Raw genomic sequence first — 16288 nt, 5'->3', positions numbered from 1 at the left:
GTGGTTGGTAACAAGGTTTTTTGTTGTTTAATATATAACATTTCTGAAAAGGGAAAAAAGCAAAGAAATTTAAATTAGGGGTGGGATTTTCAAAAGTGCTCAGCGTTAGCCTAACTCTGCTCCCACTGAAGTCCATGGTAAAATTCCCCAATGGCTTCAGTGGGAGCACTGTTAGGCCAATGATAAGTGCTTTTGAAAATCCCAACCTAAAGGTCTTCCCTATGTCCTTTTAGTTTTGTCCCCTTTCTTATCCCCAAACTTTCCCCCCAAAACGTTATACCACAGTAAAAGCTCTTTAGTGTCAGCCAACAATTCATTGACTAAAATGAGCAGCAACAAAATTCTTCTAAATTCTTCTTGTACTTCTTGATCCTTATAGTAATAAGCTACCTGGCGCTGCATTGTCCAGATTAGAAATTCAGTGCTATGTGTAGACTGGGTATGGGGATAGTGGCGTTTCTGGCCATGACTTTGGACTTGAAATGAATGCAATTTTGTTCTGTAAAGTGCCTGTTCAAATGGAATCACAGGGTTCCATATTTAGGGATTTCAATATGGAATGTGTTCAGTTTATGAAGTAAAATAATTTTTTTTCTAATTGGCATCCCTGCAAATTCAACCCATGATCTAAAGGTTAAGATCAGTTCTTTCTACCTCAGTCATCATCACCATAACTAAGGGTATAAAGTTTCTGCAGGCCAAATTATGCCCTTAGTTATACCTCTGAAATCCATCTAATACTACACAAGCTTAATACAAATCGATTAAATATAAATGTTAGGGGAACTAACATTATGCTTCCCATACAAAAATCAAGTCACCTTGTACTGTGCAAACTTCCCTCCTTCCTCGTTGTCCACATCATGTTAGGTCATATGCTGTTTAGAACCTGATCTTGTAAAATACTACCTGGTATATTGCTTACTAATGGGTGACAGTGATCAGCATGCTCAGTAGCAAAAATTTGCAGGATTGAGTCCCCTAGATTGCCAGCTACTCTGGGCTGGTGTCACAGGTGAAATCCTGGTTCCACTGAAGTAAATGGAAAAACTCCCAATGATTTCAATGAGGCTTGGATTTCACCCCATCTTTATTCTGTAACACACACCTATAACAATAATAGTAATAATGCTAACACTACTATAAAAATCCCAAATTCCTGTACTTGGATCTATTTTATAAGCATGAATAGTCTTACCAATTTCATTAGAAATGAAAATGAATGACACATTCAGAATAAAGTGCAATGCAATAATTCAATATGCTGCAAATATTTGTGATGATAGATGTCCAGGTTTTAATGAGAAATGTTTTTACAGAGTATGTTTACCAGGAAAGTTAAAAACCAGAGTTCTAGCACAGATAAGAGTGCTCTCTTTACAAATATTCTGCTAAAGAAAAACACTTCTTTCTAGGAAAAGAGGGAGTGTTTTACTTTGGACTATGTACCTGTATCATCTTGATAACAAATTACAAGAAATAGCAAGGCTCATCATTTGCAATTTAAAGGATTATTCTATTTTTGTGTCTTTTTAAAAAATCAGTACACAGATAATAGGGAAAAGAAAGCTTAGGATGGAAAGAGCCAAAAGTTAATCCAGTCCACTCCTTGCCTTTTCTCATGTATAAACACGCTGACCTAAATTCTGCCCTGGAATATGGCTGTGTAACTTCTACTGAGATCAGTGGGAGCGGTGTGTGGATGTAACTCTGAGTAGAATTTAGGCCACTGTTAATATTTTCTAATTATCATCTTATAATGTTACACACCGCAGAGTGATCAAAGCGGGGTTGAGAGTGTCTGAAACAGATCTATATACTATAATTTCATTTTTTCAGTGTTTGTGATCTGGCTTTTCAGCTAGTTGCAAGGGAGGTCCCTGAATTAAAAAACATCTACTGACTCTTAATACAAAACTTATTTGCTTAGTTAATTTTGAACAGATAAAAGCATGGATTAATTGTTTTAAATTCTCTCTAATCTTCAGCAGCATGTTTCTTGTCTGATTTAGTTTTGATCTTTCTCAGAGTTTCATATTACCACATGAACATTGTAACAATGATGGGGCTAAGCCTGCAACTTTGATGGTAATGGTGTAAGTGAAAGGTGAATATGGTCCAACTTATTTCCCCCAAGTCAAATGAATGAACATTCAGCATAAAATATACTCGGTTATGAAGATGGGAACATTTATTGTTAAAACAACATTAAACTTAAAGTATTTGGTTTAGTCAGTGACTAAATGCAGCATTTTTTGTCTTTGTGCATTGACATTTGACCCCTTTTATAATATGCACCTTGCACCAGGGAAACCTAAGGCACCAGCTAGTTACTCATTAAACTCAGGTACCAATGACTGACTTGTACATATCATGCTTTAACTGCCTGGTATTGCCTGTGTGCAGAAGAGGGGGGGAAAAGCAATCATCGTAGCTGTGAAATTCTGTCATATCGGCAGAACTCAGCTGCAAAGTGCAGCAATTTGTGCCTGACCCCTGATCTGTGAAGTTTGTACAAACCTTTGAACCTCTGATTGAAATTGAGCAACTCAGTTTACTAGTAGTAGGATGAGATTGCCAGTAATCGTTACTCTGTCCAGGTTTAATATTATAAATTAGAAAAAATGTTTAACCAGGGCAGGAACTGTCTAAGGAGGCACGGACCCTATTTTTAATCAATTCAAAACAATTTAAGTCAGTACAATTTGGTCAAAAACATGTATGATTTTGAAAGTAACATTTCTTTGGCCTAAGAAAAAAATGGAATGAGAGGCAGATATCATTTGAAATTCACTTTCATTGATCCTTATTTTTGTTATTAAAAGCTGAAGGAGGAAAAAAATTGATTAAAAACAATTCATGTAACAAGATTACTTCCAGACTGCAATATAGAATTGAAAATGATCGTGTTAGAAGATTAGCAAAACTATGCCACCTTTTGCCAATGTTCTATATTTTTATCCAACACTTTATCTAATCTCTGTTATAAAGTGCAAAACCATATAAGAAACCCATGGAAAAATAATTTAAATCAACTGCATTATAAAAGTCAGTCTGCTTTCGATAGACATTCTGAAGGCGTTGTCTTGACAAGCAAAAAGAATATGTTTTTCAATTGTGTTAGCTCAATTGAGCTAGCTTAAGATGACTGAAAAGCTCTGTTAAAGATTTAAACACTAGGTGGGACCTTGGCTACATCACAGCCAGTTAGCATACAGTCATTACCCTGTGTCTTAACTAGTGCAGAGGGCTTTAAATGCTTGATTGAGATAACAAGATTGAAAAATGTACCCTTTTTGCTGATCAAGACAAGGCCTAACTCAGCATGAAGCACGACAAAGAACTATAGCTTTGTTGGGGTTTCCCCCACACCTACATTCCTTGTGCACCCTGTTGACTTCCGGGGGAGATTTGAGTGTGCAAAGAGTGAAGGACTGGGTCCCAAGTGTGCATTTCAGAGCACATCTTCCATCATGTTTAACTTAAAATAACACTCCATTATATAGAAAGTAACAGGTCTGATCCTCTTCTCACTTAAATTAATAGTTTTGCCTTCAATTTAAATGGGAGCAGGACTGGACTTTAGTAATAAAGTCAGTTCTCCTTTCTTTAAACTGATTTTTTTCCCATACTTGAGTTCAAACTACCCTCCCACCCCTGCTTCTCTGTTAATATTAGCCCCAGAGTACAAACAACATGTGAAGATAATTTGTTCACCTTACAAAAAGGATTTTTGTTAACATCATTCTTCCTAGATCTTGTACAATATACAGGCATTAAACATCCACATTTCATAAACAGAATATGAATGACTGTGTTAGAATTCCATCCTCTTAACATAATAATACCAAACACTTCCGTATGTAGAGGGACTACTGTAGATTCATTATATTAATAATAATGATATATAATTCTGTTTACTCATATTTCCTAGCCACCATCAATCTAGAAACCTAAAGATATCTGATTAAAGCTGCTAGTGCACTTTTAGAGCTAGATTCTGGTTTCAATTCATTGAATAAGATAGGAATGCAGTACTACTGACCATGAGTATGGGTAGCAGAATCAGGCCCATAAAAATAAAATGCAAACAGGTGGTAAATGAATGCCTTTCACTTGATTAATTTAAAATAATGGCAAGTAAGTAAGTCCTTGAAATCTGATTCTATTTTTACACAAACAATATTTAATTAATTACAAATAGATTTCAGTTGTTTATGCATATTAATCTTTTAGTTTTAACAGTTCCAGAATTTGTTTTGTTATCTGACACACAATCCTTTTTTGCATTCATTTGTTCAGGTTGTAGCTCAAGATTGGAAGTAATTGCTTCTTCCTCATACAATTTTACAATACCCTTTGAATTACATACTTTTAGTCTCAATTACTTGGCAAACACAAACCAAACCAAAAAACCTACATAAAAAATGCTTCCCTTACCTCTCCAATCCTGAAATCTAAGTGCAACAGGTTAATACTACTAGCACCTTTTGCTTGAGCAACCTTTCTCCTAATCACAAGAACTGTGTAACTCTGTTATACAGTACATGCATCTCTTTATTGGTCAATGAGCTTTGGCTATTTAAATTCCTTGGAAGTCATTTGCTAAGGGCACCTGGAATGAGTTTGAGTGGGTGGGACAGAAAGGAAAGCAATGTTAAAACAGCCAGATCTAGAAAGAAAGCTCCCAACAGCAGTTTGAAAATTAATACAAACCTATCTGTAACTAATGGATTTTTTGGAGGGCTTGTTTGAACCTTAAGGGGAGAATAGAAGAGAGACTCTTTGACATTTTCACAGGGAGGAGGAATTTAAACAGAAAGATTTCATTCAAACTTTGAAACTTGCAGAAAGGGAGTGAATCATGTACAAACAACTTCCTAGCACAAGGCGTTGTGCAAATAGCTTGTGTTAATCAAAACAGATAAGATAAGGAAAGCACAAATTTTAGTTGACTATGTGATGTTTTCAGTAAAGTCTTTTTCTTTATGCTAGTTTAGCAACATTATTTTAGGCTACTTTTAGTTAGATTACCTTTAGTTGTACTAAAAAGCAACTGTAGTTCAAACACTGAAAGGTACTTTTACTGATCTCGGAGGTCCCAAGAATGAAAGAATTATAACAGCTGAATACCTGGTGTGTACTATTTCGGCTTGAAAACACAGAACTCAGAATGTGTTTGCTTGGAAAGGGGGAAAAAAACAACCCAAAACTGCAACCTAGTACAGAAGGAAGAGCAAAGGGGTGGTAAAACATGATTCATGACAGTAAAAATGGTTTGTACATAACAACGGAACACTAGGCCCCAGAAGCACTTAGGCAAAGTAAACAACACACCTTTTTAAGCAGTTAAGAGAAGAAACCAAACTGAAACACTCTTTGGATGTTGGATTTGTCAGTTCAGCAGGTAATATAACCAACCAGTGGGGAAAAAAGGGAGAAAGGTGTGATCCAGAATATGATTAATTGTCTGGGATTGGAGCCCACCTATGCAAAGTTAAAAACAAAAACTATAGTGCATGAAATAAACAAATAGCCGGTTACAATCCTTCCTAAAGCTAGATTCAGAGTTTTGGGCTGCCACTTTGGCTTAAAAACTATTTTCAGAATGCTGACTTGAAATATATTCAGGAATGCTGTTAAAAGGGACAAAGTGAGTTGTTTCTATACAGGTTTCAAGGGAATATTAATTGACAGACTTCTCAAGGGTCTCAACAGTAGACTCCTTGAGGATAAAGTTTTATCTAGATGTAAGGACTTGATTTGAACCCACACTTCCCCCTTTTTGTTAAATCTCATGCAGTGAAATATATTGGCAATCAGAGCCGGCCCACAACATTTTGGCACCTGAGGCAGGGAGCTCAAATGACGCCCCCATGCCCCCACACCCCCACGCTTGGGCCAAAACTTTGAAACTCTAGGTCCTAGTGGTGCCCCCCCCCCGCCAGTCTGGCACCTGAGGCGGCCACCTCAGTTTGCCTCATGGTAAGGCCAGCCCTGTAGCAGTGTGTATATTCCATTTAAAATGGACATGGCTATAGTGCATCCAGACATATAATTCTTTTTGGTTGTAGCAAACTAAAAAATAAAATCTGCCCAGCCATAAAATTCAAGTACATGCACCTTTCATTAGTTATAGCAATAGGTTTGCAATCGGGTTGTATTTTAACTGGCACATCCATTCCTGTTCCTCAGAGATTAAAGTTCAAACCAGCAAGTGTAACACCCAGTTTGGGTTTGGTTTTTAGTCAGTTTGGTCAGAATGTTGGACTTGGGACACCCTGGGCTTTATGCATATAGACCAGTCGTCCCCTACTGGCCACGGCAGTAAACATGTCTTCCTACAGCACCTTGTAGGCCATATTTCCATAAGGAACAGGAGAGGCCATAGAAAAACATGTTCACTTCAGGGAGTGGGTTGATCTGTGCACACAACCCTTAGAGAGATAATCGCATGTGCTTATCATATGGATTCTTTGGATAGTCCATAGAAAAAAAGGGATGGAGGAGATAAAGCAGAGACTGGAGTTAGGAAAGTGAAGAGATCAGGTGGCTGAACGGACTGCGAGGAGGAGCGGAGAGAAAACAGCAAAGGATTTTGGCTAAGAAAATGTCTTCTGCCAGTGTTTTTGAGGACTGGCAGGACAGGTGGCTACTTTAATTATAATTAATGTGTTATGGGCATTTAGATTTCTTGTTAGTAGAGTGGTAGTGCCCAGAGGCCCCAGTCATTATCATGGTCCCATTGTGCTCGGCACTATACAAACACACAGGCAGATATCATCCCTGCCTCAAAGAGGTTGCATTCAAATAGTACTTGTATAATATTTTTCATCTTCAGAGTTCCTCTCTACCAACATGAACTAATTAATCATTATAACACCACTGTGAGGTGAGTAAGTATTAGCTCCATTCTGCTGATTGGGGAACTGAAGAATAGAAATTAAATGACTTGCCCAAAGCCACGGAGGGAGCCAGTGTCAGAACTAGGATTAGAATTTAGGAGATGGAGGTCTGTGATCAAACCATACTTCTCTCCAAGTGCTCTAAATGGAGAAGTGGAGTTAAGAGTTGGCAGGTATTTGATGTAAGAGCTGAAGAGTGAGATCTTTAGCGGTGTAAATGGTATAGCATCATTGAAGTCAAATGTTTTTAATAGTATTTCACTTTCTTCTTTAATTAAATCAGTATTACATTTTCTCTGTGGGATGATAAATTACAGAAAAGGCCTGTACTTTTACTGCCCAGAATTTTCAGCAATGTACATTAAACGTCCAAGTGACTAACCAAACACCCATATGCCTCTGACTGCATAGGGAGGATTATTATAACGAAATGGAATAGAAAAGCAATTACACCAGTAATCTGACATCTAATATGCAGTGCATTAGTCTAATATGCAGTGCATTAATTCTGTAGAAATGTCCTCTACATAATAATTGAAAATTGTATCGCCGATGAAATCAAACCAAATCCATACTCCTTTGTTGTTTCTCTTTTCCCTTTTAGCTCCAGCTGATCATTAATCTCCAGGAGATGCCCTGATCCTCTATCACTATTACTTAAATAATAAACATGAAGAGACAGAGTTGCTAGGGAGCATTTTGAGGTAACATAATCATAGCCATTCAAGAACCACTGAGTTATTGGGTCATCTAGGCTGGCATTTTTAAAGAAGCCTGAGGGAATTAGGTAGAATTCTACATCTGTAGAATTAATGCGCCCATTGACTTTCATTGAGAATTGGGCACCTTATCTCCATAGGCTCCCTGGATATCCCAGCCGTAGTCTATTTCCCTGCCAGTACGGGATGGTTCTTGACAATGCATTCATTTAAAATCTCTCCTTATAATGGCACTTAAATATCATGCTGAGCAGTACAATAAAAACGGTGCTTAGATACAGTGGAGAAGCTTTGATACTAGATGATACAAGTATGATAAATAGATTCTCTACATGAATTTTCTCACACTTGCTTTCTATTCCTATGCTTTGAAGTGTCCCCCATTCAGTGAGATGTGAAGCACAAACTGGTTCCTTATATTTTGTGATCCTTTCCCGCATCTACAGTTTGGAAGCAGTTACAGAGTGTCACACTCCATTAAACTACCCAGGTAAACATTGTCATTTCCTCTTTTTTTAAAAAATGTTCTTTTCTTGATGAATTCCAGCTATGTGAGGGCCAAATCTGGAGAGGTACATATAAGAACATAGCAATTACCATAATGGATCAGACCCAAGATCTGTCCTGTCCAGTCTAGACCTGACTCTCTCATATTAGCATCTTCCACTTTCCCTCCATTCTTTTCCACAGCAGAATTACAATGGACCCTTACATGGTTGCTATTCATCAGCTCCAGTTGGTGGAGAATTAAAGATTTTTTCCCCCTAAAGAGTTTATTTCCATTGCTGTTGCTGTTGGAGCTGCACTGGTAGTAGAGATGGTTGGAAATGTTAAAGAAAAAAGTGTGACTTCCATGGAGTTATGACAGTTCACACCAGATAGTGGTGTGCGCCCAGTATAGAAAAGGCCTTATAGAGGGGCAGTATGTTTCCCCCATCTGCTGTTGCCCCTCCTGTAAGAAGCAGCATGTGTTCTTTTTATTTGCTAATAGCCAATAGTATGTTCAACTCTGTAAAAGGCACTGATGCAGAAATGGTTCTGGTCCCAAGAAACTTATAAATATCAAACAACACCACACTGGGAGATCCAGATGGTGGTGACTAGATATTTTAAGAAGAGAATAAAGTTGAGTCATTATCTTGATGTGGGTTAGCACTTTTGGCTGTCATGTTAGTGGGTTTTCCAGAGGTATCTGAATGAAGATAGAGTAGCAGCCTGGCATACTGGGATAGAGAAGTCATTCTAGACATAGGGGATTGTGTGAAGATGAGAGTGGGAGGGGAAAAAATGAAGTGAATAAGCTGAGTGTATTGGCTGAGTCTGATCTTCAGAAGTCTACTGAGAGATTCTAGTGGAGCAAGCAGAAAATACTTTTCCAGTTGAAGTAATTCACCTTAAAAACACATAGATTTAAAGCTATTCTGCAAAGTCCCCAGCCTTCAAGTCTCTGAGGTGGCTACATTTCACCAATTTGCATCCATCTAAAACAATCCTTAGCAACAGTACTGTAGCCTGTTCTCTGATAATTTTGCTCCACCACTTAACTTTTTTAACAAAGCCAGTTTGAGTTTCTGCAGAACAGGTTTCTACATGTCCTTAGAACTATTTTCTTGCCAATTTACATGTTTAAAGAGACAATATCGCTTTATTTGAAAGCCTAACATGTTCTTTCATTTGTTTTTACGAAATACAATTGATCATAGCACAATCTTTTTTTTCAAAGCTTTATAAAAATTTTTACTTGCCGTATACTAATAAGCCTCTTTGCAGAGCACACAGTATCTCAGAGGTAGCATAGGTATCATGTAAAAAGAAAAGGAGTACTTGTGGCACCTTAGAGACTAACCAATTTATTTGAGCATAAGCTTTCGTGAGCTACAGCTCACTTCATCGGATGCATAAAGTGGAAAATGCAGTGAGGATGTTTTATACACACAGACCATGAAAAAATGGATGTTTATCACTTCAAAAGGTTTTCTCTCCCCCCAGCCCACTCTCCTGCTGGTAATAGCTTATCTAAAGTGATCACTCTCCTTACAATGTGTATGATAATCAAGGTGGGCCATTTCCAGCACAAATCCAGGGTTTGGCTGAACTTTGTGACTTTGTCCTCACCCATAACTATTTCACATTTGGGGACAATGTATACCTTCAAATCAGCGGCACTGCTATGGGTACCCGCATGGCCCAACAGTATGCCAACATTTTTATGGCTGACTTAGAACAACGCTTCCTCAGCTCTCGTCCCCTAATGCCCCTACTCTACTTGCGCTACATTGATGACATCTTCATCATCTGGACCCATGGAAAAGAAGCCCTTGAGGAATTCCTCCATGATTTCAACAATTTTCATCCCACCATCAACCTCAGCCTGGACCAGTCCACACAAGAGATCCACTTCCTGGACACAACAGTGCTAATAAGCGATGGTCACATAAACACCACCCTATACCGGAAACCTACTGACCGCTATTCCTACCTACATGCCTCCAGCTTTCACCCAGACCACACCACACGGTCCATTGTCTACAGCCAAGCTCTACGATACAACCGCATTTGCTCCAACCCCTCAGACAGAGACAAACACCTACAAGATCTCTATCAAGCATTCTTACAACTACAATACCCACCTGCTGAAGTGAAGAAACAGATTGACAGAGCCAGAAGAGTACCCAGAAGTCACCTACTACAGGACAGGCCTAACAAAGAAAATAACGCCACTAGCCGTCACCTTCAGCCCCAACTAAAACCTCTCCAACGCATTATCAAGGATCTACAACCTATCCTGAAGGACGACCCATCACTCTCACAAATCTTGGGAGACAGGCCAGTCCTTGCCTACAGACAGCCCCCCAACCTGAAGCAAATACTCACCAGCAACTACATACCACACAACAGAACCACTAACCCAGGAAACTATCCTTGCAACAAAGCCCGTTGCCAACTGTGCCCACATATCTATTCAGGGGACACCATCACAGGGCCTAATAACATCAGCCACACTGTCAGAGGCTCGTTCACCTGCACATCTACCAATGTGATATATGCCATCATGTGCAAGCACTGCCCCTCTGCCATGTACATTGGTCAAACTGGACAGTCTCTACGTAAAAGAATAAATGGACACAAATCAGATGTCAAGAATTATAACATTCATAAACCAGCCAGAGAACACTTCAATCTCTCTGGTCATGCGATTACAGACATGAAAGTTGCGATATTACAACAGAAAAACTTCAAAACCAGACTCCAGCGAGAGACTGCTGAATTGGAATTCATTTGCAAATTGGATACAATTAACTTAGGCTTGAATAGAGACTGGGAGTGGCTAAGTCATTATGCAAGGTAACCTATTTCCCCTTGTTTTTTTCCTACCACCCCCCCCACACCCCCCCCCCCCCCCCCCCGGTTCCTCAGACGTTCTTGTTAAACCCTGGATTTGTGCTGGAAATGGCCCACCTTGATTATCATACACATTGTAAGGAGAGTGATCACTTGAGATAAGCTATTACCAGCAGGAGAGTGGGGTGGGGGAGAGAAAACCTTTTGTAGTGATAAACACCCATTTTTTCATGGTCTGTGTGTATAAAACATCCTCACTCCATTTTCCACTTTATGCATCCTATGAAGCGAGCTGTAGCTCACGAAAGCTTATGCTCAAATAAATTGGTTAGTCTCTAAGGTGCCACAAGTACTCCTTTTCTTTTTGCGAATACAGACTAACACAGCTGCTACTCTGAAATAGGTATCATGTGTTGCTAGAGATGTTATGATAACTGCTCATTTTTATTACACGGGAGGATAAATTAGAAGTTTCTAGAAAAATTAATTTATAAGCCATAGATTCTTAAGGCTGCATATGCAATTTTTTAACGGTGTGTTCAAATGTAATGTATACGGTCGTGTTAAGGATGCACCCTTTGCTTGACCTGATCTCTCCTGAAATGGCAGACACTTAGGTGTGTGGGAAGAATAAAAAATTATTACATAAAATTCAGGATCCACAATTGTTTATGAAGTGCTGTTTCTTGTAGATATGAACTTCTCTCTTGTACAGGGGCATTTCAAAATATCCTAAGTAACTTAGAAGCCTAACATTCCTGAGACAAGTTTCAGAGTAGCAGCCGTGTTAGTCTGTATTTGCAAAAAGAAAAGGAGTACTTGTGGCACCTTAGAGACTAACAAATTTATTTGAGCATAAGCTTTCGTGAGCTACGTGAGCTGTAGCTCACGAAAGCTTATGCTCAAATAAATTTGTTAGTCTCTAAGGTGCCACAAGTACTCCTATTCCTAAGACAGATTTTCAAAGGTATTTAGGTGCCTTAACATGCAAATAAGCACCTAATGGGATTTTCAAAGTTCCTAAGCAGTTTAGATGCCTAACTCCAACTGGTTTCAGCAGGAGTTAGGTGCATTTTTTGGTACCACATGAAAGCTTCTTTTGAATATTTGTCATTAGGACTGTAAAAGTTATATAATTTTTGTTGGGGGAATGCATTTTGGCTTTTTGTACCTGCAAGTAGGTTTGAGTTTCCAAAATGCAAATTGAGACATATTGAATAACCCACATATAGCCTAATATTTTATACTCTTTTGGAAGAAATATTAAATGAATGAGACATTAAACTTCCAAAAGTAGCTTCTATATAGGTACAGTAACTAGTTTTTGCTCTACATTTGAAATACATGTAGTGTAGGCTCTCCAGTTCCCTGGGTAGATCATCTACCTTTTGGGAAGCTGTGTTTAACTGATTAATCTGTTTTGGCTGATAAAAGTGAATATTTTAATATTGAGCAAATTCATATTTACCTGTGAGACCAAGTAAAATAAAACAAAACAAATATAATGCTAAAAATGGCATTATGAGATGGTTCTAGCTCCCAATGAAGTCAATGGGACTTCAAAAGAAGCCAGAACAGGCTCTCTCTCTCAGTGATACTCATGAGCTCATTGAACCATCCCAAGGGTATAACAACAATTTTTAAAAGTTTGGAAATAGCTAATAAATGTGAGTGCTCAAGAAAGTCAGAGACTAAAAGCACTGGTTAGAGTCAGGCAGAGCAGTGAAATTCACCCCTGTTCAAAGAGCCAGCACAAGCTCTACACAACACTTAAAGCCCCACTTCAGGCCAGACTGAAGTGGGATTAAGTGCAGCCCAGGTTTTATGCTGGTGCTCTGCACATGGGTGAGCTTCACCCAGTTGTGAAGGTTTCACTACACAGCTCCATTAATTAAATGTAATCCTGACATGTCACATCCATGCTATTCCCCTGTTGAACTTTTGCACAGGAAACAAAATGTGTTTGTGATGCAGTCAAGTGTCCACTAGGGTCTAGGATGACACCACCAGAATTTGAAACTAGGTCTCTAGACTCCACATGTGAAAAACTAGCACATTTAACTTGCTGCACTGCCTTGTTCTTCCACCTATTCCCCGTCCCTTAAAAGTGATGACACTAGAACATGAATATTTAGACAAAAGGCTTCCCTTCAGCTACTAAAATTATTTCTGGGTAGGTAGCTAAATTTAATCCTCTGTTTTAGTTATATTGGATTAAAAATAAACAACTGTACAAAATATACATTATTTCCTTATTTTAATATTAAGAGGGGGCAACAGCTATTAAAGCTAAAAGAAATGGCTGTTTGTCTTCAATTCTTCTTTTTCTTAAGTAAGGTAAATAAACTTGAATTATATGAGAAAAACGATTACCAATAAATACGGCTGAATGTGTTGCAAGGGTGTGTTTACTAGACCAATTAATTCTCATCAATCTTTTAGCTTATGCTCTATTACAAACTGACATGTCACAGAATAGTGACTCATTATCAAGATTACAAAACATGGTGGATTAGCTACTTGTAAATTAAGGAGTTTATAAACTGCCAGTATTCATTCCATACATAACAAAATTTTATATTAGATCGCTATAAGGATTATTCAGACTATGTTTTATACCATTATTACGTTATCAACACCTGGCACAATACTTATATAGCAAGTATGGCAAAAAGGTGGTGGCTCAAGATACTCACCCAGCAAAAGATGCATCTGTGATCAAGAGAATCCTGCCATCACAGATAAAGATATCTCAAATGTGGCTGACTCACTGAGTTACGGGCTGGTGTCTAGAGCTCTTCATAGAAGGAGAAGTATGCTTTGCCACTGAGGCCAGCTAGTGCATGCTACTGAGGGTAGCTTACGTTCACATCAGATTGTGAAGCAGTTGTACCCCTTTCGCTAGTAACTACATGCCCTCAGCCTGTGGTATGCACCTTGTTCCTTCAGCTGAATGCAGATTGTGCCATTGTGCCATGAGAGGATGCCATATGCCCCAGCCTCACCTCACCGCACCCTGCTGAGCTGCAAGCATGTCAACCTTTGTACTGCATCCGATGAAGTGAGCTGTAGCTCACGAAAGCTCATGCTCAAATAAATTGGTTAGTCTCTAAGGTGCCACAAGTACTCCTTTTCTTTTTGCGAATACAGACTAACACGGCTGTTACTCTGAAACCTTTGTACTATAAACCCTTTCCTCACTTGTAGCCCTGCATATCTTTGGGCAAGTTTTAGGTTAAAAACCTACACCAAACAGAGCTTTTATAACCCCTCCCAGGCCCCCCCAAAAGTGCCAGAGACTCCATGAGGGCATCCTTTCTTGCCAATCTAATGCGGAGGGAGTGCAGTTACTATGGTGATAGGCAGAAATACAAAACCCTAAGGTAAGATACTCTCTTCAGTCTTATGCTTCACTTTTGCCATAAAATATTTCTCTCTCTCAAAGAAAAATTTGAGGCCATTCTTTGCATGACCAAGTTTTATAGGCCTTTGACAAGGTGGGAGGATATAGAGTGAATGGCTGTTAGGAACATTGTAGCTGAATTGAAAGAAAGGTGTGAATGGGTATACATTCTAAAGAAAGTAATAAAGCTGCTCTCTACCTTTTCTCCTCCTCAAAACGTGGCTATGATTTAGAATTCTCTTCAATTCCTAGCTTTTTTGTGGATAACAAACTGTGAGCTAATTCAGGATGTGTCTGGTTTCCAAGCTTCCTATTTCTAGGCGGTCATATTTTCAAGTGGATGTTTCCTAATCACAAAGGAACCAAATCCTTGAGCCTATGCAAAGTCTGAGTCTATGACAGTGGTTCTCAAACTTTTGTACTGGTGACCCCTTTCACAAAGCAAGACTCTGAGTGTGACCCCCTCCCCCCGGCTTATAAATTAAAACCACTTTTTTTAAATATATTTAACACTATTATAAATGCTGGAGGCAAAGTGGTGTTTGAAGTGGAGGCTGATAGCTTGCAGCCCCCCCATGTAATAACCTCATGATCCCCTGAGGTGTCCTGACCCCCAGTTTGAGAACCCCTGGTCTATGAGCTCAGGGCCTGAGCAGAAAGGAATAATTTCCAGAGGCTGTGGAGTGATTGCAGAATCACTTCCAGGTAATTTCAGCATCTTCAGAGATGTGCAACTTTAGTTCTTATGCTTCTCCACAGGTATTTTTAGCTGATGGATCCATGTAGCCATACACCCACTACTTCAGAAAATCTCCTGAGTTCTGGGGCACCCTCCCACTGTGTAGTGAAACAGCACCAGTTCTGCTGCAGCCAGCAAGGGTGGAGGAGGACACAAGGGAAACAGGAATTGGCCTCAATTATTGAACGTAGTCAGAAATGTTAGATTTTTACAAGACCATGTTCTCAGTTATACAGGGAATTGAAGCTTGTCAGCTGACCAATCATCTGACAAATCACAACTAAACCTTCAGTGATACTCCTCTTTGATAACTCTGTGTTAAACTCTTTTTTCCTGAGATGATTTTAACATAGTAATGTACAGTCAATCATACACGTAGATACTTCTATGGCCCCATCACCCTAGTATCCCAAATGTACTAAAAAAGAAAAAACTTTTCTCTTTCTCTCTTCTTTCCCACCCAGTAGGAGAAACAGCTCGCTTAGTTTATAATTATATGTGTGTATGTGAAGAACCTATGGAGGAAATGTGACTTTGAGTGAACAGATACCCATAAAACTATAGAGTAAGCCAAGTTCATTCTTGGTGTAACAACTCCAAACCTGGAATCAGTAGTGTTACTCCAGACTTGAATTTGTCCCATTATATATACATTTTAAGGCACTAAATTGGTGTGTAATTATCCGTTCAGGAAACATGAATAAAATAATCAGGCAACGATGGTTCCATGCTTTTGTTATAGTCTGCGCTGTGGGTTTTTGCCACTTCCAGAAGCCATCTGAGAGGGTGTGAGACAAAAATAATGTGAAGTAGTAAGGTTAAACTGAGTCCCTACAACACTTTTTTGTACCATTAAAATGGAAAAACTATTAATTCTTTCGGGAGCAATTATGATTGAAATCTATGTGAAATGAAAGGTGTTTTGTATGTTACTTTCTAATAAGTTCAAAGATGCCGCCGACATAGAGAAGGTCATGCCCCCATGTAATCAGTCAAATATGCTAGTTCAGAGAGGAAAAAATTATTACATTTACATTTGAAAGGATATTTTATACATGTTATGTAGTAGAAAAGGCTACTTTTGCCTGATTAGCTAATGGTGGAAAATGAAATGAAATTTTCAAAAGCAATTATTAATCAGTTCTGAACTGCAATGCTATTAATACTACTGTACTCTACT

The 16288-nt window shown here is 38.7% G+C and overlaps 1 protein-coding gene across 7 annotated transcripts in view; it reads right to left on the bottom strand.

Annotated features, from left to right (window-relative positions):
• RBM47 (RNA binding motif protein 47) overlaps positions 1–16288 on the bottom strand; it is a 111134-nt gene that overhangs the window by 22421 nt on the left and 72425 nt on the right. The window contains exon 1 of one of the 7 annotated variants that reach the window (XM_037897898.2): positions 4441–4562. The exons of the other annotated variants lie outside the window; for them this stretch is intronic. The gene's annotated coding sequence lies outside the window, so the exon portion shown is untranslated. Of the gene's footprint in view, positions 1–4440; positions 4563–16288 lie in introns of those variants that run through there. 7 annotated transcript variants of the gene reach the window in all.

This window comes from Chelonia mydas, chromosome 4 (assembly GCF_015237465.2).
Source record: "Chelonia mydas isolate rCheMyd1 chromosome 4, rCheMyd1.pri.v2, whole genome shotgun sequence".
NCBI classification, from domain to species: domain Eukaryota; kingdom Metazoa; phylum Chordata; order Testudines; family Cheloniidae; genus Chelonia; species Chelonia mydas.
This window is presented reverse-complemented; position numbering and strand designations above follow the sequence as displayed.